This window comes from Acipenser ruthenus, chromosome 46 (assembly GCF_902713425.1).
Source record: "Acipenser ruthenus chromosome 46, fAciRut3.2 maternal haplotype, whole genome shotgun sequence".
NCBI classification, from domain to species: domain Eukaryota; kingdom Metazoa; phylum Chordata; class Actinopteri; order Acipenseriformes; family Acipenseridae; genus Acipenser; species Acipenser ruthenus.
Window position 1 is genome coordinate 6438111 of NC_081234.1, and position 12187 is coordinate 6450297.

Sequence of the window (12187 nt, forward strand, 5' to 3'; positions counted from 1 at the left end):
AATTACTCCTCGCTGATAACTCCAAGAACAACTCCTATTAGTAAACCTACACATTGCTGTGATGAGAAGTGTGACCAGATCAGAATTATCACTTTTGGCACCTGGTCATTTCAATAATATACCAAACTATTTTGACATACATCAAAACTAGGCCATCAATCTGCAAAGGTTCTTCAATTAACCAGCCAGACAAACATGTTCTAAAGACGAATGCACAATAGAAGCCGTGCATTTAAATAAGGCTGTACAAGATGAAATGTTCAAAAACAGTCCACAAAAACATGATAAGATAACATGCCTTTTTGACCCTCCTTGAAAACTATGACAAAATTCACTTTTACTAGCGCTGCAGTATAATATGTTGTGTTCGTATAAAATTGCACCCAACACAGTGAAAACACTGAATAATTAATAGAAAAGAGCAACGTGATCTTCCCAAAAAATTAGAAAATGCCATTAGGATAGCATTATAACACCAGTCCCAGCACAACACTAGCACAACCATTAGGAGACCACAGCTTTACCAGAAAGGATCATAATGGGGTTGGCACAAATAGATGGTAGCACACTGATTAATATGCACTGTCATTAACAGTGTCCATCATAACTTTGCTGTAATGTACAATGACACTGATATAGGGAAGTCACTGAGGGTATGTATACAATCTGTAGTACATTTCACAGTGTTGCACATCTCTGCTTTTAGAAACCAGTTCCTGAAATGCAAATATCTTCTCATGTTACCAACATGCAAATCATAATCTTGTCTGTCTTGTTTGTTTAGGGACAGATTATCTATTGCAACCACACCTTGAGGTCATAACGCAGAAGCTAGCAGATGCACTTCTTTAATTTACAATTCAAATTCCTGGTTCCAATGAGATTTGCAAACGAGAAAGTGTCACCTGGACTCTGGGTCACAAAGGCAGATCTCAGTGATACCGACGCAGGGCAGAACACAACACTGATACCTCTCTCTATTGATTGGATTAGTGCTGCGTCCTCAACTTTGAGGCTTTGTCCTCTACAGAGTATAAACATGTCTTGTTTTTATTGCTATTGAATTTCCTCTCTCTTCCTTTTAGGGGCATGGTCATTAAAGTGCCGCACCAGAGAACTATGCAGGATATCTGAAGTCTTTTTAAATGACTCATGTTCTAAAACTGAGGAGACTTCTTTTCTTCCAGTTGTTATCCCTTTGAACAGTGCAGACATGTAAATGAATCTCATATATATTCATGGCAATATTTTTTATTATTAATGTAAGACACAAATGGATTTAAATGTGCAAATTGCATTTTGTTGTAAAGAAAATAAAACTTACTTATTTTTTAATTTAATTTATTTTTTTTAAAACAAATAACTTGAAATATTAACTCAAGGGTGGCTGAGTTGTTATTACTAGTATATACTAGCGGTTTGATTTTCCCTTCATTAAAACAGACTGTATAGGGGTGTTAATTTTAATTTCCTAAATGTTTACATTTTAGGATTAAGGACATACTGGAAATCAATAAAGCCACCACTAGAAGCCCTCCAAGACTACATGTGTACAACACGTATGTGTACATTGACTAATTTGGCCCAAACTATTTACTTATCGTAGGATTATCTTTCTGTACTTGGTGATGAAACAGTGAAGTATTAATTTCATAGTAATTACTGTTGTTAGAAAGGGTCATTATAGTTGTACAAATGTTTGTTTATGAAATACAGATATTTTATTTTTAGAGAAGTTACATCACCTAATCCTTCTTGGCGAAGAACTCAGCAACTTCCTGGCAGCCAGGAGAAAAACTGTCACCAAGGGCCTACGTTTGTTTGAATGAATGTGTGGATATTTCTACAACAGTTATTTCATTCTAGTATGGCTCATTCATTTTGAAATGGTTTCTCGTGAAACGTCAGTAGTGTGTACAGTCTTGGATACGGAAGCACCTGCCAACAGAGCACCTACTATCAGCTCACTGTCAGATCTGCTGCAAGTGGGGGATGGCTTTTATTACAATGCCAAGGATTTCATTTGCATAAAAAAAACTTTAGAGAAGGCAGGACACTGAAACTCATTTTTCCATCAGGTTGTCAAGTACAAACTCCTTAGCCAGGCGCCAGATCACATGACTGCACTCGCAAACAGAGATCTCTCTGTGGACCAGCGCAATGGAAACACTCATATTCCCATCCAGGGGGGTGGGTTGCAATGAAACAGAAGCCATCTTATTTGTCCCGAAGCTTTGAAGACTCTAATGAGATTTAAAGCTCTTTTTGTTAAATCTCAATATCTCCTGTGCATTGTCTTTCAGTATTCCCCACAGAGCCTCAAGGCACATTATGTAACTGCGTAGTGGTTTTTAAATGTTTTAAATTGATTTTACATGTTTTTATTTTTTACTAATGAACTAAATGTACTCATCACTGCTCTTCTGAGGCGCCCCAGCATTCTAGAGGTCACATCAAAACAGGGCCATATTCTCAAAGCGTTTACTCCATCTTTAATGAACTCCTATTTCTTGAGAGGTAAAAAAAAAAAAACAAAAAAAAAACACGTTAACTTTTAATCAAACTAGAACCAAACTACTAAGTTATACGTTGGGCTTCTGTTTTTCGGTTTTCATCAATTTCATTTTTTTCGGTGCTTATTTTTAGCGATTTTCGAGTTTTATTTTATGTAAATCTTTTTTTTCAGGGCTTTCGTTTTTTATATACTATTGAAATTATTGTTTTCGGTTACTTTCCAAAATTCCTGAACGTTTTTTTTTTTTTTTTTTTCTGTCACAATATGTATTAACTCTACATTATGTGCACACTTCATGTACCGTCTTTCCTTTTCTGTCTTCCACAATGAAATCCTCAAGGTAACGGCCATATTCTTCTAGGGTTTCTGTGTGCTTAAGCATTTTTTTTATATTTCGCCACAAATTATAATTCTGTTTTAAATTCCACAAGTTTGTAAATACTCCCTGTGTAACTAATATAGCTTTAAATCTCGCAAACAAGAACAATCCTCTGCTTCTAGTAATTATAATCACGTTTTAAATCTTGCACACGTGTTATAATCCTCCAATAGAAATATAGGAATGCACTGCCACTCAGCAGTTGGGGTGGGTTTAAAGTATTCAGAACGAATCAATGCTACATACAAGTCAGGAAGGAGGGACATTGCCTAACTGCATTGGGAAAGTATTTGTATTTATTTTTTGTATTGTTTTTTACCATTAAAGTCAGAAGCCCTAGGTATACATTTCAAGTCCTCTTAAGCACTCTCTGTGTTTTGTCTTTCATTTTGTAACATTAACATGATTTTTTTCTCCTTTTAAAAAAAATAGAAGTGAATTAAAGAACGCTTTGAAAATATGGCCTATAGGGACATTGGAAACCTGGAGGAACAGCGATTGATTACTGAGGAGCCACGATGCTTCTTGGAGTTTTACAAGAACTCAAACTCCCGGAAGCCTCATGTTTTAGTTCGCACTCCCAGTAACCAATCGCTGCTTTTCCAAGGAATCACATGTTCTCGGGCTCTCTGTGTTCCTTGATGGGACCTCTGGAAGTAGAAGGCAGGTGGCGGTAGAAGGATGCACACTCGACTGTCTTCCCTGTTTACTTCGCCTCAATGGCTGCCAATAGGTAAGACCCTAATACATACTGCACAGGGAGTAAACAGGAAACCAAGTGTGTTGCATTTAAGTTAGTGGTGTTCCCCGAGTAGAGGCAGTTAAAAATAAGTTTAAAATAAATAAATAAAAAGGTCTGCATAATTAATCTAATAAACCCTTAGTTACAACTTCCTAAACTAGAAATAAACAATGGATTAGCTTTGAAAATAGCCCCACCTTGTGGCATTTGTGACCTGGAAATGTTAACACCCAGTTTTCTCACACAGAGCAGCGCCAATACACTGTCTGGGAATGTTTTGGTGAGCCAATGCAGTTAAGTGCCTTTGTGTTTCCACTGCGCCCATCCCTGTACAAGCAGCGGCTCAATCAGCTGAGTAACACCCGCAGACAGGGGCAAAAACCTGACCTCTGTTGTTGGAAAGGAAATAATAATTTCTAGGAAAAGGCTTTTTTTTTTTAATAAACTTCAGATACAGCCCTTTTCGCAGTTGTCCATGCCTTACGCATGTCAGAGTTCCAGTTTAAAATTGCTATGGAGATATTGCAGAATTTGCCCAATTTGACAGGCAAAATCAAGTGGTGGGAGAGCATTGTTTTGGTCAGAACTAAATGCACTATTAAGGGAGAGACAAGCAGGAGTTTGTTATAAACCTTGCCTTGGTGTTATGGGGGAATACAAGGTCCTCTCAGGGTTTGGTGTTGAAATAATACCCAATTCATGGCATAACATCACCTCTCCCTGTTTTTTTTTTTTTCCGAGCAATAATATTGAGCTATTTTACACAACTCGTTTTTCATTTTGAGTTCCTGTTGCCCTGACTGTTTATTTACACCAGAACCCTGCTGTGCACAAGGCATTATGCATAGTGCAAAATCCAGAATGTACTGTACTGTAAATGCTAATGAATACAAGGTGTGGCCACTACATTAGGAAATAAATGAAAGATCATCAGGCAATGTTATAGATACAATATGTATGGAATGGGTAGTGTATAAGATTGAGAGCAGTTAGCTGTTAGGGAAAAGACACCATTGACAGATAATATAGGATTTTTCTTTTTCAATTTATCTTTAAAACGTTGTGATTGCATCTACACAGTATAATGAAAAAGGAGATCAATATAAGACCTATATCAACTGTACAAATGTATAGAGCTAGACAGGCACATCCATACACCCTCACATTCTGATCCTCTCATGCTTGCGAGTTTCACAGTAGGTAAAGCCCTTCTCCAGACTAATATTTGTACAAATGTACAGCGACATACATTGGTCTCTTGAGTACTTAAGCAAAACAATGCAGATGAAAGGATGTTGCTTATTTAACTGAGCTGGTGGATGTCTGTGTTGGATCTTTACATCCCAGTTAGAAACAGACTCAAGACTATTTCTTTTAATTTGATCGCATGCTCTTTCTCCCCTTTTTTCCCTTCATATCTGACAGCACATCCTAGTGAAGCAGGTACCTCTATCTCAGAAGCCTAATAATAGCTTCTGATCAGTAATAAATAAATAAATAACAGAAAGACTGAAGTGCACTGCTTATGTTGTATTCAATTGCTGCGCATGCAAGTAACTCTTTCTCTCTAAGAAACTGCATGTGCAGCCCAGGCAGTGTAAACCAGTGAAAATACAATGCAGAGGACCCTCGTCATCAAGTAATGATCACACGGTACCAGAAAGGTTAAAAATATCACTATAAAATCGTAAGTTTATCAGATTATAGACAAACACAATCCGAAACGTCTGTAGGAGACCAGGAGTGTGTGATAAAAGGTATGACAGTGATCAACGCATAAGATTTCCTATGTTTTGAATGAGAACCATAAAAAAAAAAACAATAAAGATTGTTTTAAATCTCTGAATGGGGTAGTCTTTACTGTACCTTTTATTGTAAGGATTATTATTCTTAATATTATTATTATGGACTATCAGTTACAACCTAGGTATACTTTTGTTAATAAAATACACATCGATACATGTTGTGTTACATTTCCTTTCCCCAGCAACGGCGCAAAACACATTGCTGAATCCGGCTTGATGTCTGTAAAAAAAAGTATGCAAGTATGTTTATATAGACCTCTGTGCACTATCAGTAACTTACTGTGCTCGGTGCTTGAAACTCGCACTAGCCCTGCATCCAGTCCTGGGTTTCTTTAATTAACTATGTTATGTTAATTAAATTGTTCCTCCCTCATAACTGCATAAGCAGCTCCAATTATGAAACCTACAGACTCAGGTGCGATGTATTCATGCTGTGATAAGTGCAATCGGAGCAGATTTACCAGATTGCTCAACTCCTGGTCATTTCAATAGTCTAAACAAGAGGAGTTTTAAAAGCCAGTGCTGTTTGCAGGGACACTGCGAGTTTCTGACTGCTTCTATTTATTAGACAGACAAAACCAAACAAGCTGGAGCCACTGAAAATAAAGCCTTGCATCTAGGACTTAAGAGTACAGTAAACAGATCTGTCACTGAAATGTATTTACCTTGAAAAAAAACATTTCACTGGCTTCAATGATCCGATGAAGTGCAACTGATCTTCAGCGGGAGAAGTCTACCTCTAGACTCAGTAGGACGCAAATCACACGCGACTAAAGGCAGCCAGTGAACTCGAGTTATTCCATGTTGTTTTAGGTTTGGTCATTGCTTATGTAAGTTTCTTCACAGGCAGGCAGCTCATTTAGCTGAAAGATATTACTAATCTGCAGCAGTAACAGGATAACCCTTTTGGAGGCCTGTGGCAAAGTGCCCCGCCCCTGTGTGCATTTGTGTGATCTGTGTTGTATGTTGCGTGCGTGTGTGTGTTAATGTTGGTGTATAGATTGGTACACGGGATATAAACGGGTCTGTGTTTCACGTATATTTAAAGTGTAGATTTGTATTTAGGCACGAGGAGAGCACAAATCACTTCACGTGCTGGTTAAATGTAATATGTGAGCACGGGGTTGCACAGAATTAATTCACGTGCTGGGATTCAAGTGAATGATTAATTAGTAATTGAATCCCAGCACAACAGTATATATAGATGCACATTTTCACTCAGTGGTGGTTAGGTGTTCAGAGAGTGGAGAACGGGAGAGAGAGAGGAGAGTTAAATCGTTAAGTATAAATATAATAAGTGTATTCTCACCGTGTTTGTTCGTCTCCGTTTCACCTGTGTGTTAGTGTCTAGTCGTTTTGTCTGTCTGTTTATTTTGGCGTCAAGTGCCGTGTCCTGTTTTTGTACTGTTAAACCCTTTTATTTGTTAAATAAACGCTGAGTGCAGCCATTGCACTCAGCTCCTCATCACCACCGTCTCTGTCTGTGTATTCCTGTCTGGTCTGACGCCACCCACTCTGGCCGTCTTTGTGACACGTGGTGTCATCGTGGGATAACAGCGCCTCCAAGCGTCAGACCAGGAGAGGGGGTTTTGTGTTTAAAAAAAAAAAAAAAAAAAAAAAAAAAAAAAACCACAGGACTGGTTTCAAAAAAAAAAAAAAGTGAAAATGGAAGGCTGGAGAGACGGCTGCCGGGACCTGGAGGACCTCCTCGGGGGCCTCGAGGACCAAGGCTGGTGCATGGCCTGTGGAGTCTACGGACACACGGTGGCGATCTGCCCCTTCCAAGGTGAGGAGGAGGAGGAACCGGATAAAGAGGTGAAGGACAGGGAGGAGGAGTGCCGCCTAAGGGCCAGGCATCCACGGCGATGTAACAAGCCATCGCCGGGGTGCCTCCTCTGCGACCAGGATCACCTGTTCGCCCACTGTCCCTTCCGCAGCTATGGGGAGGAGCCTGAGCGTCCACAGACCAAGCGGGAGGAGCCTGAGCGTCCACAGCCCAAATGGGAGGAGCCCGAACGTCCTACGCCTGAGTGGGAGGAGCCCGAACGTCCTACGCCTGAGTGGGAGGAGCCCGAACGTCCTACGCCTGAGTGGGAGGAGCCCGAACGTCCTACGCCTGAGTGGGGGGAGCCCGAACGTCCACAGCCCAAGAGGGGGGAGTCGGTGCGTCCACAGCCCAAAAGGGAGGAGTCGGTGCGTCCACAGCCCAAAAGGGAGGAGTCGGTGCGTCCACAGCCCAAAAGGGAGGAGTCGGTGCGTCCACAGCCCAAAGGGAGGCAAGTCGGGGCTTCCACAGCCCTGGGACCCAAGCCACCAGCAGAGGGAAAATGCCTGCTGGTTCAGCCCCAAGGGCCGGAAGGGGAGGAGTTACAGGCCCAACCCCCTGGAAATTTTTGGGGGGGAGAGGGGCAGGAGGCTGGTGTCCCCCAGCAGCCTCTATTCATGCTGCTGAAGGCAGCACGGCGCGCACCAGCCCAGCCGCCACAGCGGAGGGAGCCAGCGCCGCCAGGAGCAGAGGAGCTGCCTCTGCCTCCGCCACCTCCACCGCTTCCTCCACTAGGAGCAGAGGAGCAGGAGCTGCCTCTGCCTCCACCACCACCAGGAGCAGAGGAGCAGGAGCTGCCTCTGCCTCCGCCACCTCCACCGCTTCCTCCACTAGGAGCAGAGGAGCAGGAGCTGCCTCTGCCTCCACCACCGCCAGGAGCAGAGGAGCAGGAGCTGCCTCTGCCTCCACCACTTCCAGGAGCAGAGGAGCTGGAGCTGCCTCTGCCTCCACCACCTCCAGGAGCAGAGGAGCTGGAGCTGCCTCTGCCTCCACCACCGCCAGGAGCAGAGGAGCTGGAGCTGCCTCTGCCTCCGCCACCGCCCGGAGCAGAGGAGCAGGAGCTGCCTCTGCTGCCCGTACCTCCGCAGGGAGTACGGTGGCCGGAGCCCCAGAAAGGGGAGCTGCCGGCCACGAAGAAGGGGGACGAGGTCTGGAGACCACTTTCCCCAGCAGCAGTTTCGCTGCAGGAGTTCTTGTGGCCGGAGCCCCACAGGAGGGAGCTGCCGGCTACGAAGAAGGGGGAGGTCGGGGGACCACCTGCCCCCGCAGCTTTTTCGCTGCAGGATGGGACCAACAGGCTGTCAGCCGTGCCACTACCGGCAGGGGTGCTGACAGCATTGCCAGCCAAGGGCCCACTGAAGCCTCCCTTCCCAGCCCGAGACTTTGTTCTGGACTGCTGGGTTTTTAAGGGGGGAGGTGGCCGTTGAGGCCATGTGTGCTGCGCACAAGGGGGGGTATATGTGGCAAAGTGCCCCGCCCCTGTGTGCATTTGTGTGATCTGTGTTGTATGTTGCGTGCGTGTGTGTGTTAATGTTGGTGTATAGATTGGTACACGGGATATAAACGGGTCTGTGTTTCACGTATATTTAAAGTGTAGATTTGTATTTAGGCACGAGGAGAGCACAAATCACTTCACGTGCTGGTTAAATGTAATATGTGAGCACGGGGTTGCACAGAATTAATTCACGTGCTGGGATTCAAGTGAATGATTAATTAGTAATTGAATCCCAGCACAACAGTATATATAGATGCACATTTTCACTCAGTGGGGGTTAGGTGTTCAGAGAGTGGAGAACGGGAGAGAGAGAGGAGAGTTAAATCGTTAAGTATAAATATAATAAGTGTATTCTCACCGTGTTTGTTCGTCTCCGTTTCACCTGTGTGTTAGTGTCTAGTCGTTTTGTCTGTCTGTTTATTTTGGCGTCAAGTGCCGTGTCCTGTTTTTGTACTGTTAAACCCTTTTATTTGTTAAATAAACGCTGAGTGCAGCCATTGCACTCAGCTCCTCATCACCACCGTCTCTGTCTGTGTATTCCTGTCTGGTCTGACGCCACCCACTCTGGCCGTCTTTGTGACAAGGCCCGATAAATTCCACTTCAAAAGAAGCTGCTCATCTACTGACTATTTAATGACTTCTGACAGGGGTAATAATAGGAAGAATTTTTCTCCTGGTATTTTCTGCATTGTGGCTGCTACAGAAAATGTATAATGTAATCCTCATATACACATAGCCTACACTTGCATTGCTACTAGTAGCTAGCCCAGATATAGGATGGCCATAAATACACTGTTTTGAATAATTCAACAAGCATATCAGTAGCATGTATCCTCCACCACGGATGTTAAAACAAAGTTAGAGAGATCAGTGTCTTGAAAAAGTAGTTTACCATGACCTACATCCACACCTATGGACGGCTCCAAATATCCCCAGATTTAGACACTTTGAATAACTTCGAAATTATATCCTTAGTTTCATCCCACTTGGATGGTTCAATAAATATATGTAAAAATGTAAGTCAGCCAACAGCCATAAAGTCCTGCCCAGACAGTCTTTAATGTTATCACTAGTTCTCTAGATGTGTGGCACTTCTTTAATAAAAAATACACCAAAAACATTGATCTCCTATTACACTGGTGTTTGATTTCAAAGATTTTAAGCTATATATATATTATTAGTCCCCCCTAACTCCAAACCTTTTTTCTACGTTCATATTTCAGCAATACACAATAATAGGACAACCTAGGACAAAAGTTGAAAAATATGAATGGTTTCATTCCTATTTGATACACAATCCCAACAGGACCTTACTGGTTCCAGATAAGGGGACACTTGTCTTGAAATCCAAACTTGAAAGTCAGGCAGCTTAGAGATGAAGGCAAAGCAAAACTAAACCTCAAAGCTCAGAAAAAGAACTGTGGAAAACAATAAAACAACCCACTTACCCAGTTTCTATGGAGCCGACACGGGCAAAGCAGCTGTTTCCTCTAGTTTAGAGTCTGTTCTTTATAAAACAAAAACAATTATAATAAAATAAATGTCACACTTCTTCACCTTTTGACAAAAACACGCAAGGTCTTCAACATGCAAGTCGGCCCCAGGAAAAGACTGCCAGTCCAGTTTCAGACGGTTATAATTATACAGAAACTATTCTGTGGAAAATGATATGCGTCCGAGCAAGCATGTGTAAACACAGCTTCCACCAAATTATCTACAGTGTTGTGACTAAGTCCTGTGTTTCTGTGTAGGATGATTCAGTAAGTGTTAGAGTATGGCCCCACACATACACACACACACACACACGCACGCACACACACGGCCCTTTTAGTCACACTAACAGCTTATCAGTTACTGTATCAAGAAGAAACAACTTCACACTAGCCTGGAACAGTTTAAGTACGGTCATACTGCAGCCCCAGTAAATATAAAATAATTGACTGTATTTTACGGGGATTAAATGCTATAGAATAAATTGAAATAATAACAATGATAAAAAAAATAAAATAAATAAGACAACATATAGGTTGATTTACAAAACCTTAAGGACTGTCTGAAGTATTTGTTTTATTGTTTTTGCATTAATATTTAGTTAAGCCAATTCCTAGTATGTTTATATAGACCTTTCTGTGGAAAATGGGCTTAAAAAAAAAAAAAAAAAAAACAGTCCTTAAAACTCTTTCCTTAAACGTTCTGTGAATACAGGTCACATATTTTGGAGTCCCTATCATTTCTTCGCTAGTCAATTACATTTTTCCACATGTTTTGGAAGCCTCATAACCTCACACATGTGTGCACCTCAGTTTCAGTCCTAATACCCAATGTGCAGGGATTGCATTTACAACAGTCTTGGATTCCTTTGGGCCAGTCTTTGAGCTTGAGGCCAGCTTAAAGACATTTACTCTGGTCTCAGCTCTTGCCCTTAAATTTGAACAGTGTTTTTTTCGTTATTTTTTCTCAAAAAAGTAGTAGTTAATTGGAGTAAACCCTGTAAAAAGAAACTCCTCAATGGGATACATGTCTTCTCCTGTGTATCACTGCTAGAATTAGACGGCTTATTGCTCATTAAAATCATTTGCCTATGTATCTGATGAGCAGTCAATTATCCATTCAGGGATACCAAGCTATTTAAGCAAACCTTTGAATGGCTGTAAAATGAGCAACACTCCCAAACTCTACAAGCTGGCAGGGGTGTGGTTGAATACACTTTAGTCTTAATGATAATGCAGCTTTTAAAAGGAGGAAAAAAAAGGAAGGCACAGGCCACATCTGCCCAGCCTCTACTGGGATCAAAAGCCAGACAAACACCAGAGAAGTGAGCTGTTTTTTCAGCAGTGCGCCGGTATTTAAACTTGGCAGACCAAGGTCGGAAACCACAGGGCCTGTGTGCATTACTCAGCTGATGTTATTACTGTTGCCATTAGCAACTCCGTCTATTGTTTTGAAAAGCAAAAAAAAATTGAATTCCTCAATTACTTTGTGTATATTTTTAAAACATGTTCATCATTATTTATACATATCTACAGAACTTGGTGTTAATCTTTTAATGAAAAGGAAAAACAGCAATCAAAGTTCAGCCACTCACAGAAGCTTTTGCTGGGTAATATCAATAGTATTTACCCTTTGGGATCTACCAGAATGTACACAGCTATGGACAACAGTTTTGCATCACCCATAATTTTAGGACTGAGACATAATAATTAAATAGTAATAATAATGATTATATATATATATATATATATATATATATATATATATATATATATATATATATATATATGTGTGTGTGTGTGTGTGTGTGTGTGTGTGTGTGTGACCATAATTTCAATATTTTTAGTTAACATCATGTAATAAAAGAAACTACAAAATGATATTGCAAAAGTGTACCGGAAGCCATCACAGTAATACAGTATTTCGAAATGTCAC